A 16,440-nucleotide genomic window follows, 5' to 3' on the forward strand; every position below is an offset into this window, starting at 1 on the left:
ACCAAGCAGTAGGTTCTCCCGTGTGACTGCGGAAGAGGTCCTGTAAAATCAATTTGCAGGTGTTCCCAGGGACCCTTAGGGCGAGGCTGATGCCCCATCTTGATTTTTACGGGTCTTCCGGGGTTGTAGTATGCACAGGTTATGCACCGGTGACAATATCGGGCAATGTCCCGTCCCATTCCTTTCCACCACCATTCGTTCCCCATACTGGTCATCATGGCATCCCTCCTCACATGTGACAGCCCATGATGTAACCACATCAGAGTATGCTGGATACATTCTGGGGCGAGAACTTTATCATTTAATCTCCATACTCCCCCTCCATCAGGTGTAGCTCCTTGAGCTTTCCACCTCACACGTTCTTCTTCAGGGGTATCAGCATGTAGCTGTGAGATTTCTATCGGGGGTTTGGTTTTAGCCGAGGCGGCCGGCAAGGCCTGCACTTCCCCCGTTTCCAGGGCAGATTGTGCCGCTTTGTCGGCTGCCTGGTTTCCCTTTAAGATATACCACTCAGAACTTTGCTTATCTGGTTCCTTTTGGTGTGCCTTTACCTTCAATACCGCAGCTTCTGATGGGAGCTCGCTGGCTCCCAATAAGGTTGTTATTGTCTGGCCATGTTTAATTGGAGTGCCTCCCATTGTGACAAATGCCCTTCTCCCCCAAACTGTCATATAGTCATGTACAATTCCAAACGCATATCTACTATCGGTGTGAATGTTGACCCTTTTCCCCGCCGCCTCAGTAAAAGCCTGAGTCAAGTTCCGCCACTTGCGCTGACATGCCTCCCTCTATCCTTCCTGCTTGAACAATTTGTAAGTCCGCATTCACTACCACCCATTCTGTTCGTGGTGACCCATCTACATATTTCCGTGATCCATCCACAAATAGGACCATATCTGGTGGCCTCCAGGGGCACATCTTTTATTCTACCTTCCTCTACCTCTTCATCTACGTCCCCACACGTGTGTGGGTTCCCTTCACCTAACATTCCTTCTGCGGGGTTCATTCCCATCTCTTGTACAATGGTGATGGACTTAGTGGGTAGGAGAACCACTGCCTCCCACTGCGCCCTTCTCATATTTGAGATAGACCGCAAGTTTGCTGGGTTCAGCATTTCCACCAAGGTATGTTTGTTGTGCAAGACAATATTCCCTGTCATGACGATGGGCTCGCTGACCTTTACTGCCCATGCCGCGCAATCCAGTGCGGCTATACATTTGGGTAACCCGGTTACTACGGGGCCCTCCACTGTTGAATAATAACCCATGAGTCGCTGCTTGTCCCCATGGACCTGTGTGACTACTGCCGAATAAAACTCCCCTTCATTATTACAATAGATGTGAAAATTTTTACTAGCATTGGGCAGTCCAAGTCCCGGAGCTGTTATTAGTTCTGCTTTTAGTTTACTATATGCCTCTTCCTGTTCTGATCCCCACTCTATAACTTCTAAAGCGGGTTTCCTCCCTTTTACTAGCCTTTGTATTGGTTCGGCTAGCCTGGCGAATTCTGGTATAAAGTTGCGACTGTAATTAAACAATCCCAAAACCTTCCTTACCCCTCGGACGGTTACTGGTCTTGGCATTTGCTGTATGGCTGTTTTCCTGTCCAATGGCATTTCTTTGGTCCCCTGGGATATCAGGTGTCCCAAATATAACACCAGCGCTTTCCCTAATTGGACCTTCCTGGGGCTCGCCTTTAGTCCCTGTTCTCCTAAGTGTTTCAAGACTGAGTATAGCACCGTCTGATGTTCTGCTCTAGTATCGGAGGCTATTAAGATATCATTTACATACTGCAGAATTGTGCTCCCCTTTGGGACTTCGACTTGTTCTAATATCTTACTCATTACCCGGTGAAATATAGCTGGGCTATTGTGGAAGCCTTGCGGGAGCCTAGTCCATGTGTACTTGCCTATGGTAAATGCAAATTTATCTTGTGAATTAGGGTCCAGGAGAACGGACCAAAAACCGTTGGCGATATCCAATACTGTGAAGATTCCATGGGGTGGTGACAACCTGTTTAAAATGGTGGAGGTGCTAGCCATGATGGGGTGTAGCTTGGGGTCACTTTATTTAAAGTGGTATAATCAATGGTTAATCCCGTCTGGTTTAGGCACCGGCCAGGTGGGGGAGTTGGTGGTACTAGTGGTTTCCCGTAGGATCCCTCTCTTTACCAATCCCGTCGCAATTTCCTCGACTGCCTTTTTGGTTTTGGGCTTAATCGGGTATTGTAGATGTGGTTTATGTTCTGGTCCTTCCACTATCATAGGGTCAATTTTGACTAATCCAGTATCTAGTTTCGTTTCCGCCCATATCCCGGGGACAGAGGCGCAGATGGTGCCAAATCCATTACCCTCTAACTGCCAGTCACGTCCTGTCGCAGATGCTGCATAGCTAGTTCCCAAATGGTTTACATATGTTCCTACCCTGTCTTTTCTCCCATTGGGGTGGGGCCAAATCAATTCGCCTTTCCCGCAATCTATTAAGACTTCGTATTCCTTCATCAGGTCATTTCCCATAACAGTTCCTTCATTATTTCTACATACATAAAATCGCATAGGGATATACAGGTTATTAATTTCTACTAGGGTGGTTTCACTTAAGTAGGCAGGGGTCTTCTGTCCGTTAACACCCCTTATATAGATCATTTTATTCGTGATGCGCAAGGGTAGATCAGAGATAGATATGGAGGCTCCCATGTCCACCAGCATTTCACATCATCTGCCCCCTACTAGTGCAGACATATAGATTCTACCCTCCTTTCTGCCCAGGCTTGTGGGGCGGTAATTGGCCAGGCAATTGAAGGTCAATCATCTCAGTTCCTCAGGGTAGAGTCCTCGGCCCAATCATCTTCAGCTGCTTCAGCAATGATATTTCTTCCATTATAAGTTCAGAAGTGGGGATATTCACTGATGACTGCACAATTATCGCCCCAATGGTAAACTGATGGAGGGGATTATCAACAATGCAATCAAGCGGCACTTGTATAGCAATCCCACTCATGGATGCAGTTGGGTTCAGCCAGAACCATTCAGCACTTGTCCTGATTACAGCCTTGGTTCAAACACTGACAAGACAGCTGAACTCCAGATGTGAGGTGAGAATGACTGCCTTTGACATTGAGGCAGCATTTGGTATTAAAGAGCTCTAGGAATATTGGAGTCAGTGGGAATCGGGGGGAAACCCTCTGCTGTTTGGAGTCACACCTGGCACAAAGGAAGATGGCTGTGGTAGTTGAAGGTCAATCATCTCAGTTCCTCAGGGTAGAATCCTCGGCCCAATCATCTTCAGCTGCTTCAGCAGTGATATTTCTTCCATTATAAGTTCAGAAGTGGGGATATTCACTGATGACTGCACAATGTTCAGCACCATTCATGATTCCTCATATACTGAAGCAGTCCATATCCAAATGCAGCAAGACCTGAACAATATCCAAACTTGGGCTGACAAGTGGCAAGTAACATATGTGCCATACAAGTGCCAGGCAATGATCATCTCCAACAAGGGAGAATCTAACCATTGCCCCTTGCCAGACAATGGCATTACCATCACAGAATTCCTCACTATCAACATTCTGGGGGTTACCACTGACCAGACACTGAACTTCACTAGCCATATAAATACTTAGGTTACAAGAGCAGGTCAGGGGCTAGGAATCCTGGGGTGAGTAACTCACCTCCTGATCTTTCAAAGCCTGTCTACCATCACAAGGCACAAGTCAGGAGTGTGATGGAATGCTCTCCACTTGCCTGGATGAGTGCAGCTCCAGCTACACTCAAGAAGCTTGGCATCATTCAGAACAAAGCATCAGATTGGCATCCCATCCACAAAAATTCACTGTCTCCACCACTGATGCACAGTAGCAGCTGTGTATACCATCTGCAAGATGCATTGCAGGAGCTCAACGAGGCCCCTTCGACAACATCTTCAAAAACTACGACTACTACCATCTAAAAGGACAAGGACAGCAGACACATGGGAACATCACCGCCTGGAATTTCCCCTCCAAACCATTCACCAGCTTGACTTGGAAATATATTGCAATTCACTATCGCTGAGTCAAAATTTCTGTCAGCCACAAGTAGAGGTTGGTTTGAGGATCAAACAACGCCGGTGGGGAAAAAAAACAGGCAACGGCAAAAGCAACTTGGTGACCGCAGTGCGCCTACACGGTCACGTTGGCTATGTCTATGTCACCACACTGCACCTGTGCAGATGTTGCGAATGTAACGTTCCCAACCTTCCAAGACTGACCTGGAGTCTCCAGGAATTGAAGATCAATCTCCAGCAGATCCTGCTGTGTAACACTGGAGAGAAATCATTGGGACATTGATTCTTTTTTGCCATTTTCTTTCTCTTGACCAGATATAAAAATATTTAAAATGGTGGGGGGAGAAAAGACAGTTTGGCTGACAGTCAAGCATCATCCAATTGTATAATAAGTCTTCTTACTTTCTAATTGGCCTTGGAAGGCAGTCATGAATATGCTGGCTGACAAGTGCCTGGATTGTGGAAGTGGGTCATGTGATGAAACCTGCAGGAATATATTTAATCACAGTTGACAATCATAGAATCGTAGAATCCCTACAGGACAAAAGGAGGCCATTTGGCCCATCGAGTCTGTACTGGCCACAATCTCACCCAGGCCCTATTCCCGTAACCCCACACATTTACCCTGCTAATCCCCCTGACACTAGGGTCAATTTAGCATGGTCAATCAACCTAATGATGGGGAGATGCCGGTGTTGGACTGGGGTAAACACAGTAAGAGTTTTAACAACACCAGGTTAAAGTCCAAAAGGTTTATTTGGTAGCAAATGCCATTAGCTTTCGGAGTGCTGCTCCTTCGTCAGAAGGATTTCCACTCCATCTGATGAAGGAGCAGCGCTCCGAAAGCTAATGGCATTTGCTACCAAATAAACCTGTTGGACTTTAACCTGGTGTTGTTAAAACTCTTACAATCAACCTAACCCAGACATCTTTGGATTTCCTATGAATCCTTTGAGAACGCAATCGTCAATGTTACTTCATAAGTGGACTGTGGGCGGGGACCAGGAATGACAGATTCTAATCACAGAATTATCATTTTAAAATCTTCTGGACTGCTCATTGCCACCAGGAAATTGGTGGTGAATCCAGTAGTCTCCTAGTCATTCCAGGAGGGAATTGGCAACCCTGCCTCTATTGGCCCAAAATCCTCCTTCCAGCATTCTTCACTGTCAAGTCAAACAGTCTCTTCTCCCCAACTCAAATAAGTGGCTCAGATACTTTTCTTCTGGAAACATGCTCACAGCATAAGACACCGAGAGCCCCAAGCCCTCCCCAGAATGCCATCATCCCCAAGAAAGATTTTCAATTCCTGGTGAGCCCAAGGCAATCCTGGAGCTCTGGTCATTTGTTGCTGCCAGAACGATCACAGGCTGCTTGCAGGCTTTGTACTAGGCCCAAGCAAAACAGGTGCAATAAAGCTGCTTGTCACCACTGGAGGGTGCAGAGTCCTCGAGAAATCAAAATTCGAGCCATCAAAGAGATTCAGTGCAACTCCAATCATGGCCACCAGGTGGCACTGAACCTAACTCGAGAACTTCAGTATTAAAATAGCTGTGAATCTGAGTTATTTTCAATTATTATAAATTCCCTGAATAAAACAAGAGATTATATGTATGGTCCCTGGAGCTTCCAGAAATTAAAGACTGACCTTCAGGACCAGAGGGAAAAGTCATAGGCTACAAAATTGTAAAATTCTATGCTGTTTTCTATGTTCAAAATAAAATTCTATGTTCAAAATAAGGGGGAGCAGATTTAGGACTGAGTTGAGGAAGAACTTCTTCACACAAAGGGTTGTGAAGCTGTGGAATTCCCTGCCCAGTGAAGCAGTCGAGGCTACCTCATTGAATATTTTTAAGGCAAGGATAGATAAATTTTTGAACAGTAAAGGAATTAAGGGTTATGGTGAGCGGGCGGGTAAGTGGAGTTGAGTCCACAAAAAGATCAGCCATGATCATAATGAATGGCGGAGCAGGCTCGAAGGGCCAAATGGCCTCCTCCTGCTCCGATCTTATATGTTTCTATGTTTTCACTTTTTCACAATTAAGACACACAGACAAATCATAGAATCCCTACAGGGCAGAAAGAGGCCATTCAGTCCATCCGAGCCTGCACCGATAACAATTCCATCCAGGCCCTAGCCCCATAACCTGCTAATCTCCCTGACACTAAGGGGCAATTTAGCATAGTCAATCAACCTAACTCACGTATCTTTGGATTGTGGGAGGAAACCAGAGCACCCAGAGGAAACCCATGAAGAGACAGGGAGAACGTGCAAAGTCCACATAGACAGTCACCCAAGGCCGGAATTGATCCCGGGTTCCTGGCACTGTGAGGCAGCAGTACTAACCACTGTGCCACCGTGCCGCCCTTATGTGGAGATGAAACAGACACACAGATAAAGGGGGGAGGAAACAGACAAACAGTCAAATGGGGGGAAAAAAGAAACACACAGGTAATAGATGAGAGGAAACAGGCAGTCAAAGGTGGAGAAAACAGACACACAGACAAAGGGGAAGACGAAACAGATACAGTCAAAGGGGAGTGGAAACAGATATACACAGTGAAAAGAGGTGAGGAAACAGATACACAGATAAAGGGGAGAGAATACAGGTAAACAGAGTAAAATGGGGCGAGGAAAGCAGACACAGACAAAGAGGAAGAGGCAACAAAGGGGGAGAGGAAACAGACACACAAACAAATGGGGGGAGGAAAGGAGGATGAAGAGATTGATTAATACAGCTAAAATATCCATGAGGGTAAGCTTGCAGAAAACATAGATATAGCTCTTGGGGTGATTGGAATCAAAGGATTATGGGGGGGAAGGTGGGATCAGGCTATTAAGTTGGATGATCAACTATGTTCATACTGAATGGCAGGGTCAGCTCGAAGAGCTGAATGGCCTACTCCGGCTCCTAATTTCTATGTTTCTATGCAAAAGAAACTGGCAGTCAAAGGGGGAGAGGAAACAGGAACACAGTGAGAAAGGGGGAGAGGAAACAGGAACACAGTGAGAAAGGGGGAGAGGAAACAGGAACACAGTGAGAAAGGGGGAGAGGAAACAGATGCACACAGGCATTCTACCGACAATCTCCTGTTTTGTCCCCAGATTCCTTGAGCTGGATTTTGTCTTGGGTTTTGGAAAAATGACTTGGGGCAATTCCTAGCTTTGTCAATACAAACCCGTAACCACTACCCAGACCAGGTTTTCATCTTGTATAGACTGGCTGGAAAAGTTTGGGTCTGCTACCTTAAGCAGGCCACAGGCAATGTCAGAGGAGTTTGGATATTGAGGCACTATTGGACATCAGCCCAACGCTCTACATTGTTTTTGTTGTGTTTTGATAATGATATAAAGATACCAACCTGTCATAAGGTATTGTGCCAACAAGTTGTGTGTCCATTTATTAAAACTAGTGTTGCAACATTGAATTTGTGAAGTTGGAATTTAATGTTGGTAAAAATGTAAAAAATTGTAGAAATGCTAGAGGGAAAAAACATTGTGTGGTCCCTTTAAAAGCTGATGTTTTGTTTCAGTGTTTGGAGGTTTAAAATGCAAAGTACGGACAGAGTCCAAGTTGAAACATTTGTTTCAAAAGGTCAAGCAGTAGTTTTGACAAGACAACATTTTTTTAAAATTTAGCCCAATCAACTTAAAGCAGGCATTCAGCTACCAGGAACCTATAAAATTTGACAATATCAGATCAATCCTATTATAGGAAAATTGATAGATCATCACAGGTATAAAAGAAAGTGCAGGGGGAAAATCAGCAGAGCAACTGAAGAACTGCCACCTCTCAAGCCTCGAGAGGGAGAGAGCAGCTCTCAACTCTGCCAGCTTCAGATATCTCTTAAGAAAACATACCATCTAACTAGCAAAAGGTACCAAATCAGAAAGAACCTACAGACAGAGGAATTAACAGTAGAAATCCAAAGATTCTGAAAGCCACAAAATTTGTTGTATTTTTGAGATTGACTAAATTCTATTATTATATTTGCTTTGGTTAATGAATGAGTATTGTATTTATTTGAACAACATTCCATTAGAATCTTATTTTATTTATTTAATTAAAGTTCCCTGTAAGTTAAATAAATAAATTGTTAAGTGTTCATTTTAAAGTGAGTATCAGGTATTTCTGTTAGTTAACCACTAAACCCCACTGAAGAACAGTTCACACCTTCCCACACACTTTTAACAGATTATGAGGTGAGGTATTCCTCTTCGGGGGATTCGGCGTTACTTCTCAAAGGGGGTCAACCTCCGCATCGTAACAGTAGGCACATGAAAAGATATACGTCATGAGAAAGCTAGGGTACATCAAATCCATGTGTGTTGTCTTCTGCTCCGGGCTGAAGTGAAACTGAGATTGGACCACATGATACATTAAAGAAATGGCATGTTGCTATTCCTCAAAGGCAAATTATAACATCCCCCTTTCTTTTTAACAATACTCCCCCTTACCCTTCCAATAAAGTATAACTACTTACAATACATGTTCAGTTACCATTTGATAAGTGTATAGGACTGGTGAATCTTTGAGTCACTAAAGTGTAAAGGTAATCTGCTGATAGATCCAGATCTTGTAATGGTAACCTTGTCAGGAGGTGTTTTTATTTGCTCTCAGTGATCTGTGAGATTGTCAATCCTGGATCCTGACTGCATCTTGTCCTGGATGCAATAGGATTGTACAGTGGTTGAGGATTTGGAAAGGATCTGATGTACCCTCAGTTACACCTCACTGTTGCCCCTTTCTGTGTAATGACTTCATAGGACTTTGGTTCCAAACACAATTAAATAGGTTGAACCTGTACTTATTGGAGTTTAGAATAACGAGAGGTGACCTTATTAAGAAATATAGGATTCTCAGGAAGCTTGACAGGGTCGATGCTCAGAGGTTGTTTCCTCCTGTAGGAAAGTCCAGGACCAGGAGGCATAATCTCAGACTAAGGGATTGCCCATTTAAGACAGTAATGAGGAGGAATTTATGCACTCAGAGGGTAATGGATCCCTGGAGAGCTATGGAGGCTGGGTCATTAAGCATGCTGAAGGTTGACAGACAGATTTTTAATCAGTAAGGGGAGCAAGGGTTATGGGGATAAGGCTGGAAAGGGGAGTTGAGGATTATCATCTCGGATCAGCAATGATCTTATTAAATGGTGGGGCAGGTTAAATGTGCTGAATGGCCTACTTCTGCTCCTACGTCTTATGGTCTTGTAGTTTTTAGCATTTGCATTGTGCAAAATGTCCCAGATCAATTGACAGCCTTGCACTTTCCTGTAAGCGTAACATTGCAGCTCCCTTGAAACTGCTGAAACATTCTGGTTATTCAATGTTCGGTTATGCACTGAAGTGATAGGAATCACTTTTGATGCTGAATTGCTGTACCAGGGCTGACTAATTCCCTGGATTGTCACTACTGTGAGTTCATTGCATGTGATTGCTGGGCCTTCAGTCTCCATGATGTAGAATATCTGTGGCAACCAGAATGATTGCTTGGACTTGCAGGACAATGAAACATGCACACATAATTAGTGAATCATCGTATATTGAGAGTTTCACAGCAGTAGGTTTCATCATGGCCTTCCATGTCTGTGGATATATGTCTTTTAGAATTTAGAACATTAAATACAGGAGTTGGGCCGTCTTGTTGAAGTTGTACAAGACATTAGTAAGACCACACTTGGAATACTGTGTACAGATCTGGTCACCCTATTATAGAAAGGATATAATTAAACTAGAAAGAATACAGAAAAATGTACTGGGATGTTACTGGGACTTGATGGTTTGACTTATAAGGAGAGGCTGGATAGACTGGGACTTTTTTCCCTGGAGTGTAGGAGGCTTAGGGGTGACCTTATAGAGATCTATAAAATAATGAGGGGCATAGATAAGGTAGATAAGTCAACATCTTTTCCCAAAGGTAGGGGAGTCTAAAACTAGAGGGCATAGGTTTAAGTTGAGAGGGGAGAGATACAAAAGGGTCCAGAGGGGTAATTTTCTCACACAGGATGGTGATTGTCTGGAACAAACTGCCAAAGGCATAGTAGAGGCGGGTACAATTATGCATTTTAAAAAGCATTTAGACAGTTACATGGGTAGGATGGGTATAGAGGGATATGGGCCAAATGCAGGCAATTGGGACTAGCTTAGTAGTAAAAACTGGACGGCATGGACAAGTTGGGCCAAGGACCTGTTTCTGTGTTGTAAACCTCTATGACTCTAATTTGCAGGATGTAGTAGGGGATACCGAAAGCCCAGCTTATGGGGCTTTTAAACCAAAGTATGTTAGTTAGGGACCATACCAAAGGTATCATGATGTGCCTCCTACATATATTATGCGAAGGTATTGTTTATTAACTACAGTAATGGATTTTTAACAAGTATTGTAACTTTGAAGTGTAGTTTTAAAAGGTATTTGTGAGCTTTGGTCAGAAGCAATTGCCCCACAGTGTAATGGGAAAAAGTGAAATCAGACAGACTGCATTCTTTAGTAACGATAGGATACAGAATTATTAGAGTGAAGTCCTTACAGCTGGAGAATTGCTGAGATTATAAATGAATAGAAGTGTTCAAGTGCTAATTGCAATGAATGGAAGTATTCAGCCTTTGCAGATAAAGGTATGGCCGGCCAGACAGGGAAAGTGACTCCTTATCAATTCTCATGGTCTGACACCAGCCTGGTGTACATAAAAAGATTGCTAAGCAATAGAGGAAGGACCTTTGGGTCCAATTAGCTAATGAATTCCTAATTATGCCAGCAGGTAGAATGCTATTGGTTGAGGTAAATAATATGTGTGAATGTAATTGGACCATCCAGTCTGTATGACAGATTGGCAAACCTTTGAAAATGATATATCAATTGTGCTCGTATGATGTAACTTCAGAGGTTGGAATCGTTCCTGCATCTCTCTCCCAATATGCATTGGTCAAATAAAGACATGTCTTCGAATCAGGACACTGAGTTCGCGTGTCTTTGGATTTAGCTTACATTTTAGCAATACACAGCCTCCAAAAAAAACTCCCGTCCACACAGGGGTAGTATGTTGACAATTGCCCTGCGTCAATCTTGACCAATAATGAGTAGTTACCAACTTTCTTAGGACAGATCATTTGAATCTTGGCAAACACTTCAGATGGTGTGATGGTATCTATGTTTTCCACAAGACTGATGGTGTGAAACAGGTGTTCACTGCTCTTTGTCTCATCCTGCACATCATTATTACTTTCTGATTTCCTAATCAGCCCATGTATATATAATTGATGGGATACTGGACAGTCATTCATATTGCTTTAGGTAGCCGTTGTGTACGATCTGTTTGGATCAGTGCAAGGCTCCTTGTACTTGCATCAGCCTGCGCTCTACTGCACTGCTACTGCCAATGGTCTTTTCTGTCACATGCCTTGCAGAATTGCTGGAAAGCTGGGCATTTAATTGGTGCTTGCAGGAGGCATCGCCTTCCACATGTCTTTCTAGATTTAGGTATTCTAGTGTGTGTATCAACAATTGGGGTTGTACTTAGGACTCGTAGGCTTCATCATCTGTGATAATTGCTTCAAACCTAAGTCCATCCTTGAGTAGATCTTCAATGATATATGTTTTGGGTTTGTCCAGCAGATCTTATGAGAATGCCTCCATGGAGTGGATGCAATGCTGTCTGCTAACTCTGCTTCCGAAAAATAACAATGCAAACCTTTTTCCCTGCATCTGCTGACAAAGTGGTCTATGGATTCTGTAGGCCAGGATTTCTCAAATTTTTCCAGCCATGAACCTCTTTGGACCTCCCAAGAGTACTAACAAAACCCCAGAGGAAGATTCTTATTGTGTTGAAGAGTTAAACCACTAAAAAAATGTTTTGTGCAATAGGCACAAACATACAAAAACAAACTGGTAAAAAATCTTTTCTTTTCTTGTATGTATATATGTGTGTGTGTGTGTGTGTGTGTGTTATATATTTTAAAGGGTTGCATAATTGTTTTAAGAGTTGATCACATGATTTGATGGTAATGTCACTAGGGCACTTGCAGAGGACGCTGTTTTACTTTCAGTTTTGGCTCTGTACAGTGCAGAGAACATCTCTCTCAATAAAGCCTGCTGTGTGTTAGTTTGAATCTACATGCGCAAGCTTTTCTTTTTGTTTAAAACCCACACTCCTAACATAGTTAGGACATTATACAGAAAGAAAATTGGCAACAAGTCAGAATTATGTTTCATCAAGAAATCAAGAAAAGATCCTACGTAGAAGAAAAAAAAACATTGTGGGTTCTCACACTTTGAACATCAGAAGACCAGGAAGACTAAGTAAGAAAAAAGCCCACGATGTGGTTTTATAAGAGGGTGCTTTTCCAATCAGAGAAGGGTGAGATTCCAGGCAGGATCTGGCATATTTGAAAAGTTTTGATGCTTTTCTGTATGGCTGGAGCCATTTGAAAAAAAATCAAGTCAATGGTCTCCGGGGGAAAAGGGGAATACTGGGACGACAGTAAAGTTTAAAAAAATACTGAGCAGCCTCGAGTCGCTGGTGCCTGCAAGAGAAATGGTGGATCAATTAGGATCCAAGGGGTCTTTCAATAATGAAAATGAGTCATGGAGTTTCTATGCAGAGAGTTTTCAATATTTTGTACAAGTGAATAAAATTGCAAATGAGTTGCTCGCACCAGTTTTTCTCAGTACAATAGGAAGTAAAACAATTTGCTCCGGAACTTGATTCATTCAGCACAGACAGGAACCAAAACTTATGATGAGTTGACAAAGATCCTTGAAGAGCATTACTCTCCAAAGCCATTGATCATCGCCGAACAGTTCAAGTTCCACCAAAGAAGTAAAGTGGAAGGTGGAAACATTTCTCAGTTCATGGCAACCTTAAAAAGGCAGGCACAACATTGCGAGTTTGGTTGAATCATCTAGTTTGTGGTCTCCATAATGAGGCTATCCAAAGATGATTGCTAACTGAACATGCTTTGAATTTAAAAACAGCAGTAGAAATCGCAATGTCGATGGAACTGGCTGTTAAAGAGGCTTCACAATTTGGTGCAGGAATGGAGATCAACAAGTTGAGAGCTGCCCATAAGGAGTCAAAACACCAACATAGATGTGCCAAAATGGACCATTCAATGAGTGAATCCTGGAACAAGGATAGTCAATGTAAGAATTGTCACAAATGAGCCTTGTTGCAAAAGCTTGTTTGGCCAGACCAGTTTCCTCTGAGAAGAATATTCAGAAAACAAATCTGGGTCCCATCAAGAAGAACAAGTTACATTCCACAAAAATAATTTACAACATGGAAGGAAAGAATTATGATATGAAGAAGAGAATGTCCAGAAACATGATGAAGAGCTCCAACCAAATGGCTAATCCATACGGGGCTCTCCCTGTCTCACTCTGCCTGTCTCACTCTGCCTGTCTCACTCTGCCTGTCTCACTCTCCCTCTCTCACTCTCCCTCTCTCACTCTCCCTGTCTGGGTGATTCCAAAGTTAAGTGGACAATCTATTAGGATGGAGGTTGGTATTGGTGCTGCTGTATCTTTAGTTCCTGAGAACACACACTTGCCTGTGAAATATTCTATACAGACACTTCAACCAGTTTATTATTCAAAACAGGTATTCAGGTGCTCTTACTTTATAAGACAGACTGTGGTTCAAACTCACCGTTATGAAAACACTTGCAAGTTAAAGAAACAACTCTGATATAACAAATTAAGTGAACTTTTCCCCAAACTAAGCTGACTGTCTGAAAAAACACATATACTACCTATTCTGGAGCAGTTGACTGGGCTGTTAGATTCAATTCACTGAGCTCATGTCAACAAATGAACTCAGGGTTTTCTTGGTACGAGAATGGATCATACATGCCCTCTTCTGTCGTTGAGGGTTGCAGGAGGCTGGTTAAGTTTTCGCTGTTGTTTGCCTTGAGATGTTGATGTCTGTTTTTATCCCCCTCTCCGAGTCCTTCTGGAATGTTCTCTGGGTTACAACCAATGGGGTGACAGAGTGGGCCTCACAGCAATCAATGAGGCTAAGCCAGGTCGTTCTAGGTGTACATATCCCCTTCCAAGATATGGCTAATAGCAGGGAGTCTGGCTGAAACTGGGGAATACACAAACATAAATGTATTTTTCAATTGTTCTGGCTGAATACCTCTTGATGTGTTTCAGGTAAGAACAAAGAACAAAGAACAGTACAGCACAGGAAACAGGCCCTTCGGCCCTCCAAGCCTGTGCCGCTCCTTGGTCCAACTAGACCAATCATTTGTATCCCTCCATTCCCAGGCTGCTCATGTGACTATCCAGGTAAGTCTTAAACGATGTCAGCGTGCCTGCCTCCACCACCCTACTTGGCAGCGCATTCCAGGCCCCCACCACCCTCTGTGTAAAAAACGTCCCTCTGATGTCTGAGTTATACTTCGCCCCTCTCAGCTTGAGCCCGTGACCCCTCGTGATCGTCACCTCCGACCTGGGAAAAAGCTTCCCACTGTTCACCCTATCTATACCCATCATAATCTTGTATACCTCTATTAGATCTCCCCTCATTCTCCATCTTTCCAAGGAGAACAACCCCAGTCTACCCAATCTCTCCTCATAGCTAAGACCCTCCATACCAGGCAACATCCTGGTAAACCTTCTCTGCACTCTCTCCAATGCCTCCACGTCCTTCTGGTAGTGCGGCGACCAGAACTGGACGCAGTACTCCAAATGTGGCCTAACCAGCGTTCTATACAGCTGCATCATCAGACTCCAGCTTTTATACTCTATACCCCGTCCTATAAAGGCAAGCATACCATATGCCTTCTTCACCACCTTCTCCACCTATGTTGCCACCTTCAAGGATTTGTGGACTTGCACACCTAGGTCCCTCTGTGTTTCTATACTCCTGATGACTCTGCCATTTATTGTATAACTCCTCCCTACATTATTTCTTCCAAAATGCATCACTTCGCATTTATCCGGATTAAACTCCATCTGCCACCTCTCCGCCCAATTTTCCAGCCTATCTATATCCTGCTGTATTGCCCGACAATGCTCTTCGCTATCCGCAATTCCAGCCATCTTCGTGTCATCCGCAAACTTGCTGATTACACCAGTTACACCTTCTTCCAAATCATTTATATATATCACAAATAGCAGAGGTCCCAGTACAGAGCCCTGCGGAACACCACTGGTCACAGACCTCCAGCCGGAAAAAGACCCTTCGACCACTACCCTCTGTCTCCTATGGCCAAGCCAGTTCTCCACCCATCTAGCCAGAACAGCTCTTCCATTGTTGAGGTCAAGCACCTCTGTTCAATATACAAGACATGTATCTGGGCTGGTCGCTGTTGCCTTTTGACCTGTGGTAACCTTGGCCTATCCGTGTTCTATTATGCCTTTTGCTTACAGAAGCTGTTTAGCTGTATATTAATTGAAAGTGTCCAATTTAAGTTGGGCCTAGGTCCTCAGACCATTGATTACTTGGCCACAACACCAACAAAAGTTGAAGCATCTTCCTTTAAAACCAGCTGATGTGATTTTAAGGGCATACACGTAGAGATCATACCGATAAAAGATTACATTATGGTCAATGTAGTTGATTGGATAAACAGCAGAGTTGCCTTTCCATGTAGTCCGTGGTAATTTTCCAGCTATATTTAGGAGATCATGATTAGAGTGCTGTCAACAGTTTGGTCAATGTCAAAACATACAGCACCTTCTGAAGAAATACAAAAGTGTTCGATGAGGCTTAATGAAATGACTTCATGTGAAAGCCTAATAGTCAACCAAAAAGCCTCAAAGCAAGAGCAGTGCCACATGCAATTAATCCCAATGTTGAAAAAGAATTAGTATGACTTGTCAACACTAGTGTGTTGGAGCCGGTTACAATGGGTGACTGGGGATATTTCGATCATACCTATCATATTTGTGGTGAAGGAATCCACTGTTGCATGTTGATCAAGATCTGCTTCCTTTAATTAGAGATCTGTTTACTGCGTTATCAGGTGGCAGAAATTGAACAAGATTTATCTTTCGCAAGCATACTTAGAGGAATGTAGTGTTTGAGGATTATCTCAAAGTAAATGGTATTCAACATATGAAATCCGCACCCTATCATCCATCGACCAATGGATTAGCTGAAAGATTCGTATAATCCTTGAAACGTTCTTTAAAAGCTTCAAAAGAGTAAGCTTTATTATCACATTGTGTGATTAGCTTTTTGGCGTCTGATGCGCAATTGATTCACACGGGAGGCTAGGACGTACCCGGGAATAAAGGCTTTTATTCACAACAAGATTGGAGCACACTACTTAACAATACTATCCCAGACTAAGGGCTACTAGGAAGTATGACCTTTATACTCCTGTAAGAAGGCGGAGCCGAACGGAGTGTACCACATAAACAGGTGGAACACCCAAACCCTAACCCCA

The sequence above is a fragment of the Mustelus asterias genome, chromosome 16 (genome assembly GCF_964213995.1).
Source record: "Mustelus asterias chromosome 16, sMusAst1.hap1.1, whole genome shotgun sequence".
NCBI lineage: Eukaryota > Metazoa > Chordata > Chondrichthyes > Carcharhiniformes > Triakidae > Mustelus > Mustelus asterias.